This window comes from Ixodes scapularis, unplaced genomic scaffold, assembly GCF_016920785.2.
Source record: "Ixodes scapularis isolate PalLabHiFi unplaced genomic scaffold, ASM1692078v2 PGA_scaffold6__148_contigs__length_123643588, whole genome shotgun sequence".
Taxonomy (NCBI): domain Eukaryota; kingdom Metazoa; phylum Arthropoda; class Arachnida; order Ixodida; family Ixodidae; genus Ixodes; species Ixodes scapularis.
This window is the reverse complement of record NW_024609881.1, coordinates 30,953,267-30,981,039: the sequence shown is the minus strand read 5'-3', so window position 1 is coordinate 30,981,039 and position 27,773 is coordinate 30,953,267.

Here is a 27,773-nt window from a genome sequence, read left to right as displayed (position 1 = left end):
AAATACAATAAAGACCGTAGTTGTATCGGAAGCAGAAGCGAACTGCCAAAGGCCAGCTTACTTCCTCAAAAAAAAAAGAAAAAGACGCTCACGCATTTTTACAGAACTGCTTTTCCTAAGGAAAAAAAAAGCTTTTTATACTTTTCAAAAGGAAAAAGATAAAAGATAAGCACAGTCACAGTTACTCTTAAAAGTTACTTACACGATTACCTTCATAAAAAAAGCTTTTCATGCTTTTTAAAAATTTTCATCAATAAAAAAGAAAACAAAATATTCCTAGAAAGATACAAAATATTTCTACCAATCACGTTTTCAATGATCGCTCAAATCATGTAAAAAAGTGAACTGAAAAAATTACTTTATAAAGCTAAGGTGGAAAAAAGAAGATAGATGTCACTGTTTCAGCACATCAGAGAACATGCTTCTCAGACTTTTTTTCAACGTTTTGTTTGAGTTAGTGGAAAGAAGAGATTCTGGAAGATCATTAAACATTTTCGGGACATAAAATGTGCGCAGGCTTCCACCTTAGTGAGTGACAAAACGTGGAACAAATCTGAGTTCACGAGATGGGGTAGACGCCAGTTTGAAATCACTTTCCCAGAAATGCCGCCAAAGCACAGTTTGAAGGAAAAGCGAGTAAAAAGACGGCAACTCAATTGAAGCGAAGAGGTTTGCGTTGGGTGAAAAGTCACTGTTGTATGCGACATTTTTTAGAATTCCTTTTAAAATTCGGCCAATTCCTAAATGCCAGGACAGTGAACAATTGAAAAAGACAGTTATGCCGTACCTTAGTACGCTGTAAGCTAAGGCGTGCATGTTTTCCTAACTGACAATGGTATAAAACCTTTAATGTGGTACATCATGCACGACACGGTCCTCAATCGTTGACATACGTAAGACATGTGAGTGTCCCATGTGAGATCACAATCAAAGTGAAGACCTAAGTACTTTACTGAGCTAACATATTCGACAGGTCTGCAATCACAACATGAACAACTGGAGTTGCGAAGGAATAGTGGAAAAGTCAAGCTAACATTTTATTAAAGGATTACGGAAGCAGATCCGTTCTGTTTTCGAAGCATTTATATGTAGCTTGTTTGCCGAGAACCAGACAATAATTTTAGTTGTATCTGCATGAAGCATTTCCATAGCACGCTGGTAGCCCTATTGAAAATTCTATCAAGCTACGTAATTTGGTACAATGACTGCCAGTCAGCAGCCTTGTTGGAACGTGATGAACCATCAGACGTCATCTGATGGTCCATCAGATGACGTCTGATGGTTCATCACGTTCCAACAAGGCTGCGTCCATCAGATGACGTCTGACTGCTACTGCCAAGGGAATTTCATCAACAAGGGCAGCATTTATATAAGAGTAAAGCTATACGCACTCATAAATATCGCCAAATGCCTCGATAAAACAAAATGTTCGAGAAAAAAAAAATTTTGCACCACCGCGGATCGAACCCGCGACCAAGCGGTCGCGGGTTCGATCCGCGGTGCTGCAACATTTTTTTTACAAATCGGACACCTGAACCGCTATGGTACGCCACCGCTACAGAAACTCGATTTAACTATTCGTTTTATACGAGATGCTTCGGCTGCAAATGCAGTTAAGCCGTCAGCATCTTATGCAAAGCACTCGTACATCACTCGCCGTACTTCAGTTCTACTCACCTGCCCTGTAGAGTACTTTCGCGTCGTAGAACGATCCTTTTGTTCGCGTGTCATCGGCCCAGTAGACCTGGTACACATTGTCGTCTTCAACTACACCGCTAAAGTCCCTTACATCGTCGGAACTCACAACAGGCTGGGTCTTGTCGAGTAGAAATTCTACTAAAACATAAGACATTGTAGAGCCCGGGCAGGATCGACAGGTTGAAGCAAGCGGGCAAACAAAACGAGTCGAGAGCGATCGTTCATGAAAGCTCGGCGAAGCCTCTATGGGCGAAGCGAAGTGCGAAGTGTCGTGTTCGGCGCTTCGGCGGGCTTCTGATCAAGGTTGTCGGTGGGTTGCGTGTCATATCTCTAATGTCAGCGGTTTTATGGGCTCACGTCCCGAAATCGTTTTCTCGTGCATAGATTACTTTTCGTATTCATAGATTTGACGAAATAGTGGTATCCGAACGAACTTTACGTCCTTTGACCGTACGTCTGTCTGCACGTCAAAGCTTTCTGACGTACAGTCAGAGACAATCGATGTACAGTCAGAATCACCACCAGGACATCCTGATGGCATTTCGCGGCGGCCGACTGCCACCAGGAAACCATCAGAAAGCCGACAAGCGGGGTCTGACTGGAGTTTGACTGTCGGTCAGAGTAACTTGTTGGCCAATCAGACATGCTTGACGTACAGTCAGGCACAGTCAGCGGTCCACTAGAAAACATTGACTGCCAAACAGCGTTACATTGATGGATTTTTTCTTCGGGAGTCTAGGTGCCGGGAAAACAAAAGATTGTTGTCCGCATATTGAAAAATCGTTAAATTTGTCGTTATTGCAGAAATATCATTTACGTAGAGGTTGAATAGTAAGGGAGACAGAATGGAGCCCTGGGGAACTGCGGAAGTAAGGAAAACTTCAGAGCTGCGGACATTATCTACTGAAACAACCTATGTACGATTTGAAAAAAAAAAACTATTGATCAGTGCATGAAATGCTCCCCGAAAGCCGATTCCACAGAGTTTGCCTAAGAGGATGTTGTGGTTCACAGTTTCAAACGCTTTGGCTACATTAACAAAGAGGCCAAACACATACATGTTATCGTCGAAGGAAGAGTTCACGATATCTGAGAAGTTCTCAAGGAGATTAGTTGTACTGCGACCAGCAACAAACCTGTATTGACTTGGCGAGATTAAATTGTACTTGTCGAGAAAACCGGACATAACAACAAAAATGTTTTTCTAATATTTGTGAAATGCAAGATAGTCTTAAAATTGGCCTGTAGGATGGAACTTGGTTTTGTGCGTCACCTCTGAAAAGAAGAACAACTATGGCTTTTTTAAGTCATCAGGCACATTACCAGTTTTTATATTAATATTTACAAAAACGAGGAGCACGCTTTTTAAAGAGTCATAGTTCCGACACATATCTCTAACTGTAGGACCGTCTACACCCGCCGACCTGAATAGCTTAAATCCAAAGAGGTAGGACCGCAACTCAGCTTCTGACAGAGAAGGAAGGAAAGCAGACTCAGAGTGAAACGGAGTTCCGGGTGTCGAATCCACCACGCTATTGATCGGCACAATAATAGAGTTAGCGAACAAAAAATATTAAACGCGTCGACAGTAGTCGCCATAGTAATAATAATAATAATAATTTTTTATTCAACATTTGCAAATATAACCACTTGAGTCTCGGGTCTGCTCAAAGCAGCAGAGGCTTGTGGGACCAGATCCAGCATTTGGTGTGGCAGACCGGATATTCGCACGGACTCACATTGCCGTGAACATAGGGGAAAAAACACACACACACACACACACATTCAATGTTTCATCAGAGTACAGGCGAAAAGTCAGAGCTGGTGTTTTAGTCGTGTTTGTATGTAGCATAAAGATGAGTCATAAAAAAAAAGAACTGGATGGCACACACTTTCGCGCACGAAATTACGCAAAAATGCAACAATAAATATCGTATTGGAGACACGAATGTATCTTGCTGAGTCAGGCAAATTCACTCAGAGTGTGTTCACACAAAAAAAACAAAATGCATAGGAACAAATAGCAAATTTCACACAATACACCCACTAGTCACGTTGTGTGTCAAAAAAAAAAAAGAAAAGTGCTTTAGTAAAAAAGAAAAGAAAAAAGAATGACACAAGGGAATATGCAATATGTAAGGACAAAGAAACAAGAGTTAAAAGCAGTAAAGTTCACTGTCTATACAGGTCGGAGATCGAGCTCCTCAGAAATTTCTTTAATGTCTTGTTTGAAGTAAGGAGAAGCAAAGAATCAGGGACTTCATTAAATATTTTTGGGACATAGAATGAGCGAATACTTTCACCATCATGAGTCCTTATCTGTGGAATTTGAAAACGCGGAGCAGATCTCAGATCACGAAGTGGACTTGACGACACTTTGAACTCACTTCCCCAGAAGTGTCGCCAGATAACAGTTTGGAGAAATAGTGAATGGAAACAAGGTAACTCGAGAGTGGCAAACAAGTTGTCACAGGAAAGAAAGTCTTTGCTATATGCGACACTTTTCAAAATTTCTTTTAGAATACGATCAACTCTCAGATGCCAGAACTGAGGACAGTTAAAAAAAACAGTGATGCCGTATCTGAGTATGCTGTAAGCTAACGCGTGCGGAATGCTTTTTTTAAGTGACAATGGTAGAAATCCTTTTATATGGTAAAGCAAGCAAGAACCAGTTCTCAATCATTGGCATATATAAGACATGTGTGTGTTCCACGAAAGATCACAGTCAAAGTTAAGGCCTAGGTATTTCACTGAGTCCACATACTCAACAGGTTTACAATTATCACATGAGCAGCTGGAGTCGTGCAGAAATAGTGGAGAAGTCAAACAGACATTTTTTAATGGATTGTGAAAGCATATCAGCTTGGTTTTGGAAGCATTTACACGAAGCTTATTTGCTAAGAACCAGTCTATTATTTTAATTACATCGGCTTGGAGCATTTCTATTGCACGCTGGTATATAAGATGCTGTGAGAATATGAGAGTATCATCCGCGTATTGGAATAAATTGGAAGTGGTCATTATAAATATCGTTTACAAAAATGTTAAATAATAGTGGAGACAAAATGGAGCCCTGTGGAACACCAGAGGTTAAGGAAGCATGAGAACTGCGGACGTTATCTATCGATACAACTTGAGAACGATTCGTGAGAAAACTTTTTAGTAAATCATGGAACGGACCACGAAAGCCCACCCTATGAAGCTTGTCTAAAAGGATGGTGTGGTTAACGGTATCGAATGCCTTGGCGACATCAATGAAGATGGCGCACGTATACATGTTGTTTTCAAAGGACGAGCGTATCATGTCAGAAAAGGTCTCAAGAAGATGAGTGGTACCGCGACCAGCTACGAACCCGTATTGATGCGGCGAGATTATGTTGTACTTCTCGAACCCGGACATAACGACAAAAACATGTTTCTCTAATATCTGGGATATGCAAGACAATATTGAAACAGGCCTGTATGAAGAAACTTGGCTTGGTGCACCACCCTTGAAGAGAGGAACAACCAAGGCCTGCTTTAATTCATCAGGTACATGAGCTGTTTTTAGGATATTATTTATAAGAACAAGGAGAACGTTTTTCAGGGAGTCATAATTTCGACATAAGTCACGAACTGTCAGGCCATCAACACCCGCCGACCTAGAGCGTTTGAAACCAAACAGATATGACCGCAAATCTGGCTCTGAAAGAGTTGGAAGAAAAGCGAATTCAGAGGTAAACGGAATGTGGGATGTTAGTACATCATCATCATTAGATGAGTGCGTGAGTGAGTTTACGAAAAAATCATTCAAGGCATTGACAGTAGAAGTTAAGCCTGTTCCGAAATGCTTTTCTAATGATTCAGTCGCGCTCGTCTGCATGTGACCACGAAGCTCGTTTACAATCGACCAAGCTTTTTAGAGTCAGAACGAGCGTCAGAAATCTTTTTAGCATAATAGTTTCTTTTTGCTGATCTAATTAGAGCATTAACCCTATTTCTTTGTATTTTACATTCGATTTCAAGATTAATGTCGTTGGGAAAGCGCCGAAATCTTTTCCATAATTGTTCTTTACGAGTTATAGCTGCAAGGATATCTGATGTAAGCCAGGGCAATGAAGGTCTACGCTTTTTAACGTGCACAATCGTTGTCGATAAGTTCCAAAATTTTCTAATGATGTCCACGAACGCAGAATACATGTTCATGCTATTAACGGAGGATATAAATTTGCTCCAGTCATAGTTCTTAATGAACCGATCGAAAGTACCAAAATCAAGTCCCTCCAAACGAAACGTACTCTCAACGTTATGAACTATTCTTGAATGAAAAACGCATTTACAAGCAATAAAGTAGTGATCCGCGAGCTTTTGTAGAATGACAGCGGAGTGGATAGAAGAATCGGAAGATCTAATATTTATATGATCTAAGCAGGAATAGACGAGGTTCCCATTTAACATTTCTTCTCGGGTAGAACGGTTAATGGTAGGTATTATCCCGAATTCAGCAAGTAGTGATAGATAATCACAAACAAAGGATTTGGATGTCTTGAGGATGTCAATATTTATATCTCCTACGAAAAGTAACTGTGCTTCGTTTGATAGTTTTCCTAGACTTTGTTTTAACTCCTCTAAGAAGTATGTGCAGTTCGACGATGGAGGTCGATAGAGTGCTAGGAAGCAAACTGTGTGTTTAGAATTGGAAATACTAAACATCAAGCTTTCTGAGTGGTTAAATTGGATATCGATTTGAGTTGTCATCCACGTGTCTTTTATAAACACACCAATTCCGCCTCCTCGAGTAGATGAACGAGTATAAAAGAAGTTTTGAAATCTTTCCAGTTTAAACTGACACAGATTATCAGCGCTGACATTTATTTCGGTTAACACAATTGCATCAATATGGTCACGTACTTCATCAACAATGATCTTAAATTCGTCCCAGTATTTTCGAATACTGCGAATGTTTACGTGTAAAACTGTGAAAGACTCGGAGGAAGAAGAAGAAAATGATTCGTTAAACGAAAGGAAATTTGCGTGCTGTTAAAACCTAGCCATGCCGTCTATGCCATGAGGTCCAGGTCACTTTTCTGCTGAATTCGTACAGGTGGAGAGCCCACTTCTCTTCTGGCGAATATTCTTGCATTCTTTACCCATACAAATTTGTAGCCACACTCTCGTGCACGAGAGCGAGCTAGCCAGAAAAGTTCCTTGTTAGTCTTCGTTAAGCTATCATTGAAATACAGTTTCTCTGGTGGGCCGTCACGTGACAATAGCCTGAGCTTGCCACGTGCCTGCATCCATGTGTATTTAGCGGTGACGGATGCAAACTTCACCACAATAGGTGGGCTTACCGCTCGTTTTCCCTGTAGCCTGTAAACGGAGACCACGCCGGATGGTTGGTGTCCCTCAATTCCAAGCCTCGCTGCGAGCCCCACCAGGACGGAAGGCAAAGACTCGCCGGGTGTGACACTTCATCCATGAATTTCCATATCTTGGAGGCGACTACGTTGTTCTGCGTCGTTCATCTCCGTGTGCAGGCTTTGAATAGTCTGTGCCTGCTCGGAAACCGTGGTCTTCAGCGCCCCCACCTCCGCCCGAAGGTGACGTATGTCCGTCGCGTGGGTAGACACCTTGGCTAGAAGGTTATCGTACTTCTCCGCCAAGAAAGAGATTGAGGTTTGAACCTCTTCTACAGACGCCTTCATCAGGTCGATGGAAGGTTTCAATAATAAAAGCTCATTCACCTTCCCGGGAAGCACGAGCAGGGAGTCTGATTTCTCGTTCATGGCCAGAATCTGTGCCGCGAGGGAGGCGGATTCGTTCATCGAGGTCGCGTCAGAACTCACGTCGACCTCGTCTGTACCAGAACAAGTGCTCTTAGAGCGGCAAGCTTTACACCTCCATTTTTCTTTTCTGTCGGGGCTCATGGCAACAAACGTGGACTCGGCAATGCCGGAACACGTTCTCCCCAGATGGTAGTCCTTCGCGCAAACTGAGCACGTCATGTGACGGCCGTCCTGGGAAATGCATTTTTTGCAGGCGTCACAAAGAATAGACATGGTTATAGGTTTACGCGAATATAGGGAAATATGCCAAAGAAACGTAAGCACACCTAAAAAAGCGACACCGACTAAGCAGTATATTGTGCACAGCTTGAACGGACACTGAGAAAAAAGGTATTCGCAGTGCACTGGTTGTCGGTTACCGGCAATGAAGGGATGATCGCTGAAAGGCCTAGGATTGGCTTTGCACCAGGTTGCAGATGATCGCAGTGCCTCATAAACGGGTATAGATGGAGGCCGCGGACATCAAAGCGAGTTGTGCTGGAAAATCTTATTCAGGTACCAGACTCGGTGGTGTGATGCGATGATCAGCGTTGGTCAGGACCAGACTCGATGGTGTGATGCCATGATCAGCGTTGGTCAGGACCACAGGGGGGCTATGGTGCGCTTTTTGGACTCCCAGGAGACTAGGGAGAGGGAAGTGACGTCAACGACACAGCAAACGCAGATTGGGTGTTGATTTCGTTTTCTTCTGTCAACATCCAATCTGCGTTTGCTCTAGTCGTTGACGTCACTTCCCTCTTCCAAGTCTCCTGGGAGTCCAAAAAGCGCAACATAGCACCCCAGTTGGGGCCTTTAGGGCGGCGAACTAGAAGCCACGAAGGGGATCCTCTCCTTCTACCGGTAGAGAAAAGAGGTCTAGTTTCTCACCACACAATGCTGCAGGAACAATTTGGGCCCTCAGAGCTGGGTTTTAGGATAAAATACAGCACGATAGAAAGGAACGCCCGAACCCCGCCACTTCTTCTTCTTCCCTCATAATAATAATAATAATAATAATAATAATAATAATAATAATAATAATAATAATAATAATAATAATAATAATAATAATAATAATAATAATAATAATAATAATAATAATAATAATAATAATAATAATAATAATAATAATAATAATAATAATACATTTATTGACCCATTCAGACGAGAGAAGCAGGATGTGAATACGGGTACATCAAAGCCAATAAAGGCTTGTGTGATGACACCCTAAAAAAAAAGGACATATGTGTCTGCCTAGGTACAAAATAAAGTAAAATTCACACACAAAAGTTTTTTTAAACTAGCACACAACTAGCATCTCACAAACAGCCTATACACACATCCTGAAAAGTCAGTTAACTAGTGTCCAGGTTTAAGCACTTGAGTTCTTGTTTCAGCGTCTTCAGTGATGTCACTTGGTAAACAGAGTCCGGGAGGGCGTTGAACAGAAACGGGACATAGTACTCTCGCATACATTTGCCATATCGAGTGGAACAAAGCTTCACTTCGAAACGAGAGGTGCGACGCAATGTGCGGGATGGAATAACTGGTGTTTTGAAATCGCTATTCCAAAAGTACCGACGCACAACAGTCTGAATAAACAGAGAACGAAAATTAGGGAGTTTAAGGCTTTTAAAGATGTCAGCGCTGTTAGACAGATCCGTATTATATGCAACGCTTGTTAATATACCTTTAAGTAAAATATTAATTTTCCCTTGCCACCGTCCTGAACAGTTACCGAACACCGTTACACCATAACGGAGTAAACTGTAAGCAAGTGCGTGTACAATAAGAAATCGAATACCGACAGGCAGAAAAACTCGACTGTTAAAAAGCATACAGGCAATAGATCGCAGTTTACCACAAAGGTAGGACATGTGTGAGTTCCATGACATATCATAATCAAAATATACGCCAAGGTATCTTACATGGTCAATTGATTCGATGGATACACAATTACAGGGATTACAGCTTGATGCATGGAGACAGAACTGCACATTACACTGGTGTTTTTTTAGGGGGTTGTGGAAACAGACAAGTTTTGTTTTAGAACTGTTAATATTTAGAAGGTTGTTCGTAAACCAATCCATTAAATGTGTGGAGTTGGCCTGGAGTATTTTGAGCGAATCAGAGAAATTAATATGACGCGCGACAAGGAGGGTATCGTCGGCATATTGGTAAATTTTGCATCCATTTATAACACGGGCCATATCGTTCACAAAAATATTAAAGAGCAAAGGTGAAAGAATAGAACCCTGGGGGACTCCCGCCTTTAAAGAAATAAGGGAGCTTTTAAAGTCTCCGATTACTACACGTTGGGCACGATCAGATAGGAAACTTTCTAGTAACGAAAAAAACGGACCGCGAAACCCTAAATTCTGCAATTTTCTTAGAAGCAATTGATGGCTAACAGTATCAAAGGCTTTAGATACATCAAGAAATAGAGCACAAGCGAACATATTTTTTTCAAATGTTGAGTGCAAATAATCAGAGAAGTCATCCAGAGCTAGTTGGGTTCCTCGTCCAGCGATAAAGCCGTACTGAGTTGACGTAAAGATATCATGCTTATTAATAAAACTGCTCATCGACTGAAATATGTGTTTTTCAAGTAATTGTCCTATAATTGGCAATATAGATATAGGGCGATAGTTTTCAACTTTAGATCGTATTCCTCCTTTGAAAAGAGGTCTTACCATGGCCACTTTGAGGCCAGTGGGTATGGTACCACATGTAATGAAGCCATTTAGCATAACTAAAAGAACATTCTTAATCTTCGTGAAGTTTCTTTGGAGGTCATAAGTGCGAATACCATCAACGCCGGGTGACTTTGTGGTTTTGAAACCGAACAGTAGAGAATAAAGATCTGTGTCCTCTATTGTGGGAAGAAACGCTGATGTTAATGATGTGTTCTGCAAAGTGCAAGAGTGGTCATGATTGTTTCGGCTCACACCAGAGTACGTAGCAAAGAAGTTGTTGAACACTTCAGCTAAGGATGATGACAGTGCACCGAAATTTTTTTCGATAGTTTGGTCAATAGATTGTGTAGCACCAGTGCATCGGAATTGATTAATTAATGACCATGTTTTAAAGGAGCTACGCTTGGCCTCTTCAAATTTTGATTTGAAATACTGTCTTTTTGCGCAGCGAATAATCGCGTTCACTTTGTTTCTAGCTTGCCTAAATTCATTCCTCAGGTTTAGGTTATTTGGAGATTTTCGACACCGACTCCACAAGATATCCTTTTCTTTAATTTTTTCCAGGATACTAAAGTTGAGCCATTTGTGTTGTAGTCTGCGCTTTTTCAAAATAATAGTACGTTTAGCAGCTTCAGTTAAAGAGTTAAATACCTGCACAAACCGTGGATAAATATTATCGTTGTTGACAGAGCCCAGGAAGCCATCTCAGTCATATGAGGCAATTGATTTGTCAAGCGATACAATATCAATGATTTTGACCTGTTTAGAAATTTTAGGTTCAGGAGCTGACACTGAGTTGTGTATTACTCGACAACCAACAAAGTAGTGATCTGCAAGTTTGGAATGAATCACAGCGCTATCTACCCGGGAGCCTGGCGCTCGTATACATATATGGTCGATACAGGAAGAGACTAGTTTAGTGCCTAAGAGTTCTTCTCTCGTTGGAATAATAATAATAATAATAATAATAATAATAATAATAATAATAATAATAATAATAATAATAATAATAATAATAATAATAATAATAATAATAATAATAATAATAATAATAATAATAATAATAATAATAATAATAATAATAATAATAATAATAATAATAATAATAATAATAATAATAATAATCTTTATTCATCATTTGAAGTGGAAACAAGATACAGAGACGGGTCTGTCGAAGCCGATAGGAGGCTTGAAGGACAGGACCCGGCAGTCAAGCGACAAAATACAAGGAAAAAAAAAGGTTCAATAACAGACGCATTCCAAAAATAATAACGAAGTCACATGATATGTTAAGAAAACAAGAAAAAACATGATATACAGTATTACACACCAATACACGTCGCCAGTATGTAGCGAAAGCCCATGCAGCGGGCCTAGATTGACATATTTGTTAGCAGCTTTTCCAGTTTCCTTTTTGTGGTAGCTTGGAAGAAGAAATCGGGTAGTTTATTAAAAATGAAAGGTACCATAATAAGCACGCTTTCGCTTACCGTATCTGGTATAACAATGAGGCGTCTCGAAACGATTTGAGCTGCGAAGCTCCCTACATGCTACAAGTGGATGTTTAAAATAACTACACCAGAAGTGGCGTAGCACGACACATTCTAAGAATAGTGAGCGGAAACTCGGCATTTTTACAACTTCAAATATGTCAGTATCCACGGAAAAAGCAAGCTGATATTCAACACTTTTCAATAAACCTTTCAAAATGCGGTCTACTTTAATCTGCCAGAGGTCTGCACAATTACCCAATAACGTTATACCGTATCTAAGTACACTATAAGCCAGCGCAATAGCGATAGATCGTCGGACAGCAAATGGCATAAAATACGGTTGTTGGAAAGGGAACAACTAACAGTTCCAAGTTCGCCACAGGGGTGTGACAAGTGTGTTGCCCAAGACATGTCAGAATCAAAAAATACGCCCAAGTACTGGACGCTACTGACAAAATCCAAAGTGGGCACTCACAGTCTCGACAATTAGACCTATGCAGAGCAATCGACGTATCAAGAGACGTACGCTTCAAAGGGTTTCGGAAGCAGACACGTTTTGTTTTAGCTCCATTAACCGTGAATAAATTATCAGAAAACCAGTACATTGCTCGTTCTATGTCATACTGCAATAACCGTACAGAGTGGTCAAAATCAAGGTGACTAGAGACTAACACAGTGTCATCTGCGTACTGAAACATTTTGCAGGAATAAAGTCTTAGTGAGATATCATTAACATAGAAATTAAACAACATAGGAGACAAAACCGAACCTTGTGGGACACCAGCTTTGAGCCTTACTTGAGTACTTTTTGAAATTTTCTACCGACACAATTTGCGAACGTTCAGAGAAGACACTTTGGAGTATGCTATAAAAGGGACCGCGGAAGCCGTACTCGTAAAGTTCATGAAGCAATACTTTGTGGCTGACCGTGTCAAACGCTTTAGCCATATCCAAAAAATAGCAAAAGAACAGAGGTTACGGTCAAATCCCCGATGTAATAGGTCTGAAAAATCTTCAAGCAAAGACTGCATGCCCTGCCAGTTACAAACCCATATTGGTTGTGTGACAGTATGTCAAAACTCTTAATATAACTGGACATTACAATGTAAAGATGTTTTTCTAGTATCTCCTCGATGCAGGGCACGATAGAAATAGGACGATAGCATTCTAGTCTATTAGGTGATCCTCCCTTGAAAATTGGTTTTACAAGTGCGGTTTTCAAGCTCGCGGGTATCAACCCAATAATAATAATAATAATAATAATAATAATAATAATAATAAATTTGTATTCAGGAACGTTCATAAATCCATACAGGAGTGCGGGGGCAATCAAAGCCAACAGTGGCTTGTTTGACGCCACCCCCTTCCCCCCCTCAAAAAAAAAAAGAAAAAAAGAAACAGAGATGGAATGCCGAAGAACACAGTCAGTAAAAAATTAGCACAGATGATTCAAAGAGCGGGAAGGAAAACGTTGATAAAGCAGTTAGGAGTGCACAAGACAAAATGACTAGTATATACACAAATGCAAATGTAGTAAATATAGACACAATTTTGAAACGACCAAGAACAAAGTCAGTACAGAAATTCACAAAAATAAAGCAATGTGGACGTGAAAAACGAGAATAAAGCAGTTAGGAGTGCACAAAACATGAATAATATGTACACAAATACATATGTACTAAATATAAACATTGTTATGTAATCTCTCCTCCAGTCCACTCTCGAAAAAACGCGTTCCGCGTTTGTCGAGAGTGGACGTAAGTCACGGCTTGTGGTTTGGGCGCCGTGGGACCCGGGAAGGTAGGGAGCCAGCCTTTGGGGGGAGTGCACTTTATTCGAGCTCGAAGTGTTCCTTGAACCAGCTCCAGCCCAGAACCGCCAGTCTCGTCGATTCTTCCTTCCGTCGTCACGTCGCCTTTCCTCGACGCGCCAATCAGCGCACACCACGTGTAGCAAAAATATAACAATCACACAACGCGATAACCCGTCGGCGACGGCGCTGAATCTGCTGCCTCATGCATGCCACATGCATGACACGCCCCTCCCCCCCTTTTTTTTTCAATTAAGAGAAAATCAATGTGTATCCCTTTACAATCTTAGCATTTATAACAAGCGAACTGCGCGCACATTCCCGTCCACTCGGCGTGAATGATCACAAGAAAGACTGACATACTTACTGCTTAAGAACGCCTAAAGTATCTTAACCACAAACAAAACTCCACCCGACTACAGCCTTGACAACGCATCAGCAGGGATGTTTCTCGTCCCTTTTACATACCGTACATTCAAGTTAAATTTTTGCAACGCAAGCGCCCAACGAGTCAGCCTCGCACTATTTGGTGCCGCTGACGCCAAATACTGCAAAGGGTTATGATCGGTGCGAATTTCGACCTCCGCCCCAAATTTCCAACTGACCCAAGGCCCACACAACCGCGTAAAAGCTTCACGTTCGATTACGGCCCACCGGGTTTGGGGGGCAGTAAGTTTTTTTACTGATAAAGGCCACCGGGTACTCTTTCCCATCATCTGCACTTTGGGCAAGACATGTCCCTATCGCTCTATCCGATGCGTCAGTGGACAGGACGAAGGGCTGGCTGGCATCTGGCGCCCTCATAACTGGAACTTCTATCAGGAGACGCTTTGCCTTTTGAAACGCTTGCTCCTCCTCGTCACCCCACGGTAACACATTCGGAGTCCTGTCTCCGGTTAGCGCGGTCAATGGTAACACCACTTCAGCATAGTTCGCAATGTGGTCTCTATAGTAGTTCATTAGCCCTAAAAAGCTCTTCAGTTCTTTTTTCGTCTTTGGCCTCTGCATGGTCTGGATTGCCTTGACACGAACGGAGTCAGGAGCATGCCTCTCGGAGCCGATCTGGTGGCCGAGGTATATGACCATTCCCAGGGCAAACCTGCATTTGGACAGCTTTACCGTAAGCCCCACGCGACTCAAAGTTTCGAGAACACTCTTTACGTGCAAAAGGTGGTCTTCCCACTTAGACGAATATATTGTAATGTCATCGATATATGCGCCTGCATATTCTTTGTGTGGTTGCAACACTTCATTCATCACGCGCTGAAAAGTTGCCACTGAATTTTTCAACCCATAGGGCATAACTTTCCAAGCGTACTGTCCACGATTGGTTACGAATGCCGTGAACTTTTGAGACCGTTCTTCGACTGGGACTTGCCAATACCCGCGGGTTAGGTTCAGTACTGTTATGTACGACGCCTTCGCGACCATCCAGATCATTTCGGTTACATTATTCAAAGGAAAGGCATCGACTTCAGTGATTGTGTTCAACTGCCAATAATCGATGCACAATCTCACACTCCCATCCTGCTTCGCTACGCACACTACCGGATGAGCGAACTCTGATTCAACTGCATTAATCATACCCCATTCTAGAAGCTGTTCAATCTGCCTTTCAAACTCCGCTCTCATTTTTATCGGCACTTTATAAGCATACCTCTTCTTTTGTTGTGAGCCTTCAACAAGTCTTATATTGTGCAGTCTTTTTGTACACTTTCCTGGGCGCCTAGAGAAAACATGTACGTATCGCTGCACCACACCATACATCTCCGTTTCCTCCGCGGTTTTCTGTGACTCAGGTTCACTTGCTTCCTGTCCCTCTGTGGGGAGTTCCTCTACCGAACCGAAGTCCGGATCATCAAAGATAACACCAACAGCATCATCGCGCGCCACATACGGCCTAAGTTTGTTGGCGTGGATCCACTTACGGCCACCATCAGGCATCTCAACTACATAGCTGTTCTTTCTCCTCACTTCTAGTATCTTTGCTGGACCCAACCAAGGAAAGTTCATCTTTTTACCGCGTGTGTCTCTTAGTAGCACTAGATCGCCCCTACAGAAGACCTTCTCTTTCGCGCGGAGAAGGTAACGCGTGGCGTACGACCTCTGTTTGTGCTCTGCCTGTTCCTTTACTACTCGCACCATGTCGGCCATTTGTCTCCTTAATCTAACCAAATATTTGTCAGCTGACTCAACCAGGGTGGACGGGGGCGTCCAGTCACCGGTCCACGATTTTTTTAGGATGGACAGTGGTCCATTCGGCGCGCGTCCATACATGAGTTCAAATGGCGACATTCCCGTAGTTTCATTCGGGACTTCGCGGTAGGCCCAGAGTAAACAAGGAACTAGGCGATCCCATCCCCGCCCATGTTCCGCGATCACTTGACTCAACATCCGCTTCAGCGTGCCATTCCATCGCTCAACTAGTCCATTGCTCTCTGGGTGTTCCGGCGTAGAGAACCTCGGTGCCGACCCCAACCTACGCAGCAATTCCTGTGTGAGCTCAGCCTTGAAGTTTGTGCCCTGATCGGACGAGACTGTCTCTGGCACTCCCATTCGCGCGAATATTTCAACCAGCGCGTCACACACTGCCTTCGCCGTTAGCGATCTGATACAAACCACCTCTGGCCATCTCGTACACACATCGACCAGACACAAGGCATATTTGTGCCCCCTCGCAGTGGGGCGGAGCTCCCGATCCCTCGCGCCAGGAGCAATGTCAAACGGAGCGGCGGCGTCGGCGGCGCCGACCGGACAGGATTCTGCGGAGCCCTCTGACGACGGCTACAGGATGCAGCTGCCCCAACTACCGCATGGAAAGCGGCTGGAGACGACGGTGTTTCTGCACGGTGACCTGCGCGGGAGGTCGTACAGGACCCAGGACTTCGCTGAGGCGCCGGAGGAGTCCGTGGGTATGAAGCACATGCTGGGGCTGGGAAGCTTCCAGTACAACCACGTGCTGATTTGCACGCTGGACACCGCTGAGGGGAAGGAGCGCCTCGCTGCATTGAAGGAGCTCACCGTGAAGGGAAGAAGGTGCGTCATCATCGACCCCAACCAGACGGAGGTGACGCTGCGAGTACATTGGCTGCCTACCTTCGTGACGGACAGCGAGGTCAAAGTCGCTCTTGCCTCTCTTGGCAGGCTGAAGCGTTCTACGCGGGAGAAATGGCGTGCACCAAACGGCGCATACGAGGTGGACAGTACAACGAGAAGCGTCACCCTCGTTCTCTGTGAGGGGGTCAACAAAGAAAGCCTCCCTCATCAGGCCTCGATCGCTGGCTACCCGGTGTTGCTCTCAATGCCTGGCCGGCCGCCGCTGTGTCTCCGCTGCAACCAGCTGGGGCACATGCGGAGGCAGTGCCAAGCTCCTTGGTGCCGCAGGTGTCGTGGATTCGGCCACGTCGAGATTGAGTGCGTGCCGACATACGCGGCCAAAGCCAAGGTCCAAGTTAACGCGGCCTCCGAAGACGTGCTTCAGGACGAAGGTGACGAGGCAATGCAGCTTGCCTTCGCGGCTGCCGCCGCTCGACGCCGATGATACATCGCGGGATTCAGGCGAGCATCCGGAAGTGACGGAAGGAGAGTGCGATGTCAAGGAAAACAACCAAAAAGTAGCACAGATCTACGACGTCGCTCAGCCGACAGCCGGGCTGGCGGCAACCGCTGAAGCAACCGGCTCGACGCCGGCATCGAAGTCGGCCGCCCCTTCAGCGGAGGCAGCCGCTCCGTGCAAGCCTCCACAACCGAGCGGCCCAGGTGCAGCGGAGCAGCCCAAGGTTACCGGCAAAGTCAACGGCAAAAACCCAAAGAACCGGACAACCCCCTTATAATAGGGATTAGCATTTCCCTCATTCTGGTAAGCTCGCCCTTCACATTCCTCAAAGATGACCTGTCAAGTAACTTTTTTTCTTTTTTTTTTTTTTGGGGGGGGATGGGGGGAGAAAACGCAATTACGCTGCAGATGAACTTTTTATAAAATAATGTGCCATGAACGACGATCAGTGCTATTATTTGCAGAGTGACGTTGACCAGCTTGTGTCTGGGCTCCCACCTGCTTTTCTGAAATGTATTTGTAAAGAGTGATGAAAATGTTGCGGTTCTAAAACGGGATGTGTGTAAGATTTTGGCAGAGGAGGACATCACGGCTACGCTAAACAGAGTGACGGGCGGTTCACGCTCTTCTTTTGGTTTAAAGTTTTTAGTAAAAGATCATAAAGTAGATTTCCCCTTCCGTGTGGTAATTAACGAAAATGGTTCTTGGCAGAAGTCGCTTGCGGTTTTCCTTCAGGGATGTTTGGGCCATGTCACTCTGGAGGGCAGTATTGCCCTTAGGAACTCGGAAGAATTAATCGAGGGCATTTCTCCCCTGCATCGCAGCTCGTGCACGTTGATGCCCCTAGACATCAAAGATTTGTATTATTCTTTAGATAGCGTGTTGTTGCTGGAAAGAGTTAGGGAGCTTTTAGAAAATAATTTGGTCTCTTTCCAGGCCAAAGCGGGTATTTCTGTAGATGCGGTACTGGAGCTTCTGACGTGCTATCTGAGGACAACTGTGCTTAATTTTAATGGTGACAGTTCTATACAGCGGAAAGGTGTATGCATCGGTTCGGCGGTGGCTCCCGTGTTGACTGAGTTTTATCTTAACACTCTTGAAAAGAAAATAACAGATTTTATTGGCTGTTTGGATGGAGAAAGGTTTCTGGTTCGGAGGTTTGTTGATGATATCTTGGTTGGTGCTCCGAATCAGCTTTCTGCTACTCAGATTCATGATTTTATTTTGACCGCTGCACCGGAATTAAAATTCACCTCTGAATCAGCGAAAGATGGGAAGTTACAGTTTTTGGACTTGCAACTATTTAATAAAAGGGGGCTTTGTTGGTATTATGGTAGGAAAACCGTAAAGAAGGTTCTTTCTAGATGGAGTGCTCATTCTAAACTGGTAAAAGGGGGGGTGGTGAGATCATTAATTGGCAGTGCACTGAAAAAATCTTGTTCTCATTGTGTTGGTAACGCTTTCGACGTTCAAACCAAACGTCTACTGTCAGCGGGTTATAGTTTGGATTTTATCGTTTCTAGTGCACGTAGACTGCTTGTACGCGCGTCGGTGACCGCTGAGAGGGTTCAAGGTAGAACCTTTGCTGTAATTCCTTATTTTCATGGTTTTTCTCATAGCCTAAAGGCCTTGGGTGCGAAGTTTAACGTTAATGTAGTTTTTAGGACGGACTTCCGTTTAGACAGGTTTAAGGGGTGCCCAAAGAGGACACTATAAAACGCACGACTCCGACAAATCGTGAAAATTGAAGCGGGCGCGAAGCGGGCGCGTCCGCTTCCATTTTCACGATTTGTCGGAGTCGTGCGTTTTGTAGTGTCCTGTTTGGACACCCCTTTACTCCGTTTTCCTTCAGACGTGAGGGATGTTGCGGGAAAAAACACAGAGATCCCTCAGTCTCCTGTGTCACAGAGGTAGTCTACACGATCCCCTTTGACTGTGGATTGTGTTATGTTGGTCAGACGGGGCGTTGTTTGAATGACCGACTGGTGGAGCATAAAAGGTGTGTAAAAATTTTGGCGCAGAATTCTGAATTGGTTAATTATGTTAGTTCTTGTAATTTTTGTTCCCCTCTTTGGGAAAAGACTTCTGTGTTGTGTAACGAGAAAGAATTGTTTAGAAGGCTAATTAAGGAGACTTTATGCATTCGCGAGTGGGGGAATTGTGTCAGCCAGCCGACCTTGGTGATCACTGATCGAATGAAAGAGTTTTGGCTTGTATGAAGGGAGCTTTGTAAACCTTGAAAAAGGCGGGGGGGGGGGGGGGGGACCGGGAAGCGTTTGCTTCGAGTAAGAAATTTGGGGATTAGGCTTTAGCGGTTTGGAGGTGTGGTGGTTTGGGGTGCGGTGACCGTGGGGTTGTTGTTGTTCGAGTGGTTGGCGCCCTTTCCGAGGTTTGTTGGAGCCGGGGAGTGGCTTAGGCCGTCTGGGGTGATTGCGTTGGCCGTCTTGTTTTTGCTTTTGAGTTTTTGTTGCCCTTTCTCTTTTCCTTTTGTGTAAAAGTCTATTTATTGGTATGCTTCTATCAATAAAACTTCAGCTGCGTTTGAGATTTTGTTGTGTTCGTCCGTTTTTTTATCGTTCCCCATCTCAGGGTTTACAAGATGTCGATTGATTACCACCTCGCCTGCACTCTCTCACTGCTTACAAAAAGAACACTAATTTGTTTGGAAGAATTCTTTGCTGAATTTTCATTTAAACTTTCTGCCATTATGTTAACTGAGACTTGGAGCACGAGTGAACATGATGTGTTCAGGTTACCAAACTATACGACTTACTACTTAAACCGATCCAATGGGCGAGGTGGTGGAATTGCGTTACTGCTCTGCGACAATGCTGAATGTCAGTTACTTGATTTTTACAGTTTGATTACGCCTGACTATGAAATACTCTCTTTGTGTTCAAATAAGACAGTGTATTCTGTTTGTCACCGGCCACCTAATGGAGATATCTCGATATTTTTTTAAATTCTACGATCAATTTCTCGCCTTCGTTGGTGAAAACAAAAAGACCTTAATTGCTGGCGGAGATTTCAACATCGACATGAGTGACAATAGCCAATCTTCCAGGAATTTTATCACTGCAGTAACATCTAATTGTTTTGTCAACATGATTAATGTTCCCACCAGAGTCACAGCCGAATGTCAATCCGTCCTTGATCTGTTTATTACAAATTCATTGCAGTCGTACGCAAAGGCTGGAGTTGTAACCTGCAGCGTTAGTGGCCATCTCCTTGTGTTCCTTTGTGTGGAAAGAACTCAACTAGCAGCTAACAAAGGCCCTAAAATTCTATACCAATCAATTACGGAAAAAGCCCTTAATTCTTTCCGAGTTGCATTGTTGCGGGAAAATTGGAACAGAACACATACATTCAGTGAGGCGAATGATGCTTACGATAAGTTTATTGACATTTTCAAGAAGCAATATAGCGATCACTTCCCTATTAAAGGACGTAAACACAGTCGAAAAGCAAGGAAGCCGTGGGTTACGCCAGAGCTGCGTAAAGAAATGATAATTAGGGACAAGCTGTACAGATGCTTCCTAAATACTCGTGCACATGATGATTTGAAGACGTTTAAACAGTACCGAAACAAATTGACAAAAAAGCTGCGATCTGCGCGGACAGAATACCACTCCTCTGCTTTAAGCGATAAAAACAATCGCCATGACGTGTTATGGTCCAGACTAAGCGAACTATTACATCGTGGTTCTCCGCATGCTCCTGTCTCAAAACTACGAGTGAATGGAAGGGAATTGCCTGGAGCCGAATTAGCTGACGCTTTTAATAATTTCTTCGCAAACCTGACTACACGTGGTAACTCGTCGGCTGCTCTCGAATACGTGAGCATTCGAAATGACAAATCAATGTTTCTATAACCGGTCACCGCGCCTGAGGTGATATCAGTAATCAAAAGTCTAAATAATAGCAGTAGCTGTGATATTGATGGTCTCCAGGTACGGCCTGTAAAGCATGTAGCTGATATAATCGCGCCTATCCTCACTGATATATTTAACACCTGTTTAGAGACAGCGGTCTTCCCATTTAAAAATGCAAAAAGCAAAGATTACAGTACTTTACAAAAAAGGAGATAGAAATGATCTGGGAATTTATAGACCAATTTCCATCCTGCCAGTTTTTTCAAAGGTATTTGAAAAGCTTTTGCACTCGAGACTTTCGGTTGTTGTTGTTTGCGGGTTTTATGGCGCAAGAGCTCCGATGGCCATACTGCGCCAATCGAGACTTTCGGGATTTATTGATAGGTATAACTTGTTGACGCCACACCAATTCGGCTTTTGTAAAAACAAATCAAGTGAACTAGCATTACTTGAACAAAAAGAATATATACTCACACAATTTGAAAACAAAGCCATCGTTCTTGGTGTATTTGTGGATTTTTCAAAGGCTTTTGACTTGGTAAATCATGACATTGTGGTTGAAAAGCTGAACTGCTACGGTATCCGAGGACGGGTTTTATTGCTTCTAAAATCTTATTTATCTAATCGAAAACAGGTTGTCCAGATTAACAATATGCGCTCAGAGGCGCGACCAGTGCTTTGTGGTGTATCACAAGGCAGCATATTAGGGCCACTACTCTTCAACGTTTAATTTAACGACATTGTAAATATTAGCCACACAGCCAAATTTATAGTATATGCGGATGAGACTATAGTCGGATGCAACCTAAGAACAATCTTTTAGCTCCACCCACAAGCGCATTGCGCCCATCTGAAGTGCCTCCGCCGTCGAGAAAGTAGTTCGCTAGCAACGTTGCTTTTTCTTCCTCCAGGAAACCTGTCTTAAACTACTACAATATTTATTTAATTCATTCAGGACATTTAAATAAGTTAGAATACGTTTTTGTCAACGAAATAGCTGTTTAGTAAAAAAAGAAAGAAAGTCATGTCCAATGTACCGTCTTCACAATTCATTTTCTGTCCAAGATACTGTCTAACATACCGTCTAATGGTACGTTTCCACTTGCGGATCCGCCAGCGGATCCGCCCAGCTTTTGCCGCTGGGGCGAAACGCTGGGCGGAAAACGCGGCGGCGAGCCGTTTAGGTCCGGGATCTATTTCTGCCGCCGAACGAAGCGTTTCGCTGACGGGAAGTGACATTCTTGCGCGGCGCGACGCTGCCTACGTCACGAGTACGCGTTCTTCCGGGAGCAGCAACGCCCGGGAGAGAGAGAGCCGAGGCGGGAACTCTCGCGCCTTCTCGTCATATTTGACGAGACGTTACGGGAACCGCTGCCGCAGCCGGCGCTGCCGCCACTGCCCGAAGGAAAGAGATGTAAACGGAACCCGCTCGTCACCGCCGCCGCCGGGAGCGGATCCGCTCCCGCGGCAGCGGATTTCTTTCCAGGTGTAAACATACCATAACATACCTCTCAGCAGTGCTAAGCCTCGCGCCCGCTTCGAAATTTTCGTTGGCGATAGCGTCGCTGGATTCTCACGTTGTCGCGCAAAAACTGCTGTAAACGCAAGCCGATACCATCAAGATTTCGTGGCGTAACCTCGGGCACGTAAAACACGGTACAAAAAAGCAGAATAATTGTCACGAGAAACTATAGCATAGCGTTGCTAAGGCCAGCAGCCATGTTGAGCTTTTTTTTTTTTTCAAAAGGATCGCGATTGGTCTACAGAATCGTGACGTCATGAAAACAATTGGCTGGCGTTTCTCGGCGTAGGATTACATTTTCCTCTGAGAGGCATTTCCGGGTTTTTTTTAGCTTGCAACCGACTATAGCATATTTTTCTCTGGCCATGGCATTCATGAACTTATAGATTGATGTAATAATACAATGAAAACACTCGAGAACTGGTCGGCAGCTAATGCTATGCAAGTAAATGAAAGAAAAACAAAGGCGGTTATATTCAGACCCAAAAACAAGCCCGTTCCTACACATCCAGAAATCTTCCTTAATTCGCGTCCTATAGAAGAGGTAGATAATTTCGGGTGTCTAGGTATCATATTTTCCGCCGACATGCTATAGGACGCTCATGTAAACTACTTGCTAACAAAAATAGCGCAAATTACTGGAATAATTGGACGCATTCGATACCTCCTTCCCGCACAAGTTAAGTTGCGTCTTTATAATTCACTGTTTTACTCCGACTTAAACTATTGTCAACTAGTGTGAGGGACAACTACATCTTCAAACTTACAGCGTATTCATTTATTACAAAAGAAATATGTTCGCCACATATATAAAGCCCCTTATGGAACTCCAAGTTCAATATTCTTTCGTCGTTCTCGCGTTATCAGGGCGCACAACCTATACAGATATCGTTTGAGTGCTCGCTATAAAGTAGAAACACAAAGAAATGTAAGTAATATACGCAATCTTTCCCAACTGCAAACAAACACCTCTAGTTACTCTAAAAGACAAAAAGAGAGCTGGGTAGTCCCTACAACTCGACGAAACTCCGGAGAAGAATGTCTCCGTTATCTTTTACCATCCCTTTTAAACAACTATCATGTTCATTTTGATCTGTACACTTGCAGACATAGTGAGCTACGCGCAATGTACGAAACATGATAACATACACATATATATGTATATATGTATGTATGTGTATGTGTGTGTATGTATGTATAATATATGTTTGTGTATTTGTATGCATGTGTATGCATGTGTGTGCGTGTGTGCGTGTGTATATGTATGTGTATGTATATATATATATATATATACTGAGTTGAAGCATCTTAGAATATTTTGGATAGTTTTCCCTTTCTTGTGTACAACTTCCCGATTTCTTTTATAGGCAAGTGTTATCCTTGCTGGATGCATTGCTGATAGTTGTCTGTTGGTCAATGTTATGATGAAAGTACCTTGTATTTTTATATAATTTCTTGTGTTCTTTTTAAATGCCTTTGTCGCCATGCACTGTGTGTACCTGAGGGGGGCTGAGGACCAGTCAAGCTGCTTGGACAGCTTTTTTCCCCAGCCCCCATCATGTTTATACATGGTAAATAAAGCTATTATTATTATTAGAAAGATAAAGTGTCATACTTTTCTTCAGCTGGCTCAACGAATTAGCCTGCAGAATTTCAGAGTGCAAATTGTTAAAGGTCTCAGGCACATAATATTCGCGGGTATTCCTACCGTATTGAGTACGGACAAAAGGGACCTTAAATGTATCTTGAAAACGAAGGAAATGAGTAGGTACGTTTTCTCTTTTGAAATCATCAGACCAGAAGTAACGTTGGACAACAGTTCGAGTAAACCGACTTCTGAGACATGGGAGTTGCAGAAAGTTAAACACGTCACTGTCATCAGGTATTTGCAAGCCATTGAATACAATTTTCAAAATATTTTTCAAAATGCTATCTATTTTACCATGCCACTGGGCAGAACAGTTGCCAAACACTGGAATTCCATACCTTAACACGCTATATGCAAGCGTGTGGGCGATTATTTTACGTACCGAAAAAGGCATCAGCGATTTGGTGTTATATAAAAAGCAACTTACACTCCTTAGCTTTGCACAAAGTGACATGAACTGAGCATTCCAAGTTAGGCCGCAGTCAAATAAAATTCCAAGGTAACTGACAGATTCAACATATTCCAATGAAACACACTTGCATGGTACAGATATGAAGTTATGTAAAACAAAAAGGAAATCCAGACGCACGTATTTAAGGGGATTATAGAAACAGATAAGTTTAGTCTTATTTACGTTAACGTCCATAAGGTATCGCTGAAACTAGTCCATGACTGTAGTCGCAGCACCCTATAGTGAGCGGGCGGCATTTACAAAATTAAGATGTCGAGTGACTATTGCGGTATCATCCGCATATTGATAAAGCTTGGCTTCAGAGAAAGATGTTTAAATATCATTAACCAAACAGATTAAATAGAAGTGGAGACAAAATTGAGCCCTGGGGTACCCGTGCTCTTAACATTGTTCGCGGACAGCGGGACTCAGCTGCAATTACAAGCTGTGAGCGATTCAAAAGGTAATTGGACAGAAAAGAAAAAAAAAAAAAACAGGCCACGAATGCCGTAGCTATACAGCTTCCTCAAGAAACCTCAATGGCTGACCGTATCAAACACCTTAGGTACGTCTAAAAAAAGGACACATCTAACAAGATTTCTTTCAAAACCGGAAAAGAGAATAAATCTGAAAAGTCTTCCAGCGGATGTTGAGTTCCTTTTCCCCGAATAAAACCAAACTGACTAAGTGAGAGGACATTATGCACGTCTATAATAATAATATTAATAATAATAATTTCATTGACACTCTTGAGATACAAATCACTGGTAACGGGTCCGTCCAAGCCTGTCATGGCTTGTGGGACGTGACCCGGCAACGGCCTAAAAGAAAAACAATCATAGGAAATCGGTATATAAACATACATCACTTCAACAAAAACTACAACTCACATCGAATGCACGAAAAGAAAACACGTAAACATTTCTAATACTGACAACGCAGCAGAAAAGAGCCAATACAGTAAAATGAGGTAACACAGTAACGATGTCTAACACTTTGTACTCAGAAATGTTCTTAACTGTCGTTCTGAGTTTATATCACGAAGTGGTACTGTCAATTTGTTAAATATATCAGGAACATAAAATGACCGCTTTTTTTCCATATTTAGTATATACTCTGGGCATCGCAAAATGTTCGCTGTCCCTTAGTGAACGCTGAGTTGTACGTGAAATTTTAAAAGGAATATTCCAGCACTGCTTTTCTATGACAGATCTCTCGACGAGTGCTGCAAAACGAGGGAGATGTAAAAAAGGAAAGAGATTGTCAGATGGGATGTTGGTAACGTATATATGCTACAGCTTTCAAAATTCCTTTTAGAATGCAGTCAATTTTGTTTTGCCAACCCAAGGAACAGTTAGCGTGCAGAGTAATACCGTAGCGCAGCACACCATAAGCCAGACCATTTGCTATCATTTTTCGGACTGTGAAAGGCAAAAACAATTTTGTTGAATAAAGCAAACATGAAACACTACGTAGTTTTTTTTAGCAATATCGCAAGATGGGAATTCCAGGAAAGATCACTATCAAACAGTATTCTCGAATACTTGGTTGTACTAACATGGTTAATGGGTATACATGTACAATCAACACAGCTCGATGAGTGTAGAAGAAAAGGAGTATCAAGAACCTTGCGTTTAAGGGGACTACAGAAACACACAAGTTTTGTTTTATGTATGTTTACATTTATAAAGTTAGAATTGAACCAGTCCATCAACCGTGCAGCGTTTGTTTGTAACGCAGTCATTGCACTGGCACAATTTATGTGACGCGATACCAACAAAGTATCATCGGCGTACCGATACACTTCACATCCCGACACCGCCTTTGCTTGATCATTCACATACAGGTTAAAAGGTAACGGTGCTAAGACGGAGCCTTGCGGTACGCCTGATTTTAAATTGACATATGTGCTTCTAGTGTTAGAAATAAAAACCTGTTGCGTTTTGTTTGACAAAAAGCTGCTGAGTAACGAAAAAAAAGGCTCACAAAAACTGTAGTCAAATAGTTTCCTGAATAAAATTTTGTGAAAGATAGAATCAAAAGCTTTAGACACGTCTAAAAACAATGCGCAAGCAAATTTGTTGTTATCAAACGAGGCGTACAACGTATCGGCAAGATCCTCATGTAAGGAATCGGTGCCACGCCCTGCAGTAAAACCAGATTGTCCTTTCGACAACAGATCAAACCTATCTGGAAATTAGGTCATTGTTTTTAGTAAATGTTTTTCGAGTATCAGTGCTAAACACGGAAAGATAGATATTGGTATATAGCTTGCAATGTCATTGCGCTTACCTCCCTTGTAAAGCGGCCTTACAATAGCGGCATTAAGACAGTCTGGAATAACCCCAGATTTTATAATTTCATTAAATATATACAGCAGTGCATTGCCCAGAGTATCAAAATTGCGACGCAAATCACACAAGCGAATATTATCAGCCCCTGGTGCTTTATTAAGTTTAAAAGAAGATATCAGAATACGAAGATCTTGCATAGTCATTTCAGGCAAATGCGCAGAACATTTGAAAAATGGGTCTATGTTCGAGGGCACTGCATGCCCTTTACAATGCTTTGAAATGTCTGAAAACCTCTCAAGAACATTTCTAATGGGGTCGGGCAAAGCCTTCAGGCTTCTTGAGATGTCTGAGGGCAACAGTTTAGGTGGAGAAAACACATTTCGCAGAATTAGAACATAGCTGCTTATTGTACGCTACGGAGAAAAAAGTATTTGGAGAATGCCGATCGTATGTGTTTACGGTCGGATTTTTATTATTGCTCTTCTATCAAATACGAGTGGGCTCCTGGACCCGTCTGTCACTGCCCGGGTGTTCGGTCGCCAAACAGGTCACTGAGGGCGACCGCCCCATGTGGAGAATCGACGAGCCGCGGGCCGAGTGCTGTTCGCCGAGCGGCGTTTTGAGGCGAACGTAATCCTGTCCGCTCGAAACAAAATCCGTGCAATCATAAATAAAAAAAAAAAAATAAAAAAAACGAGAGCAGTGCACGCTTTCCAGGAACAGGGACGCACGCGGGAGCGACTCGTTCCGGGAACCGGTTCCGCCACGGGGGACGGTCCCCAAAATCAAACTCACACTGCGCCTCTCTCCGCCCGGCGATGGGGAGAGGCTGCAGGGCTGCCAGGCCAGCGGCCGGCAGGGGAGGGTGGTGTGTGCATGCGGGGAGGCCAGCCGCCAGTATAGCCATTTTCTATCTGCTCGTGGGCGGT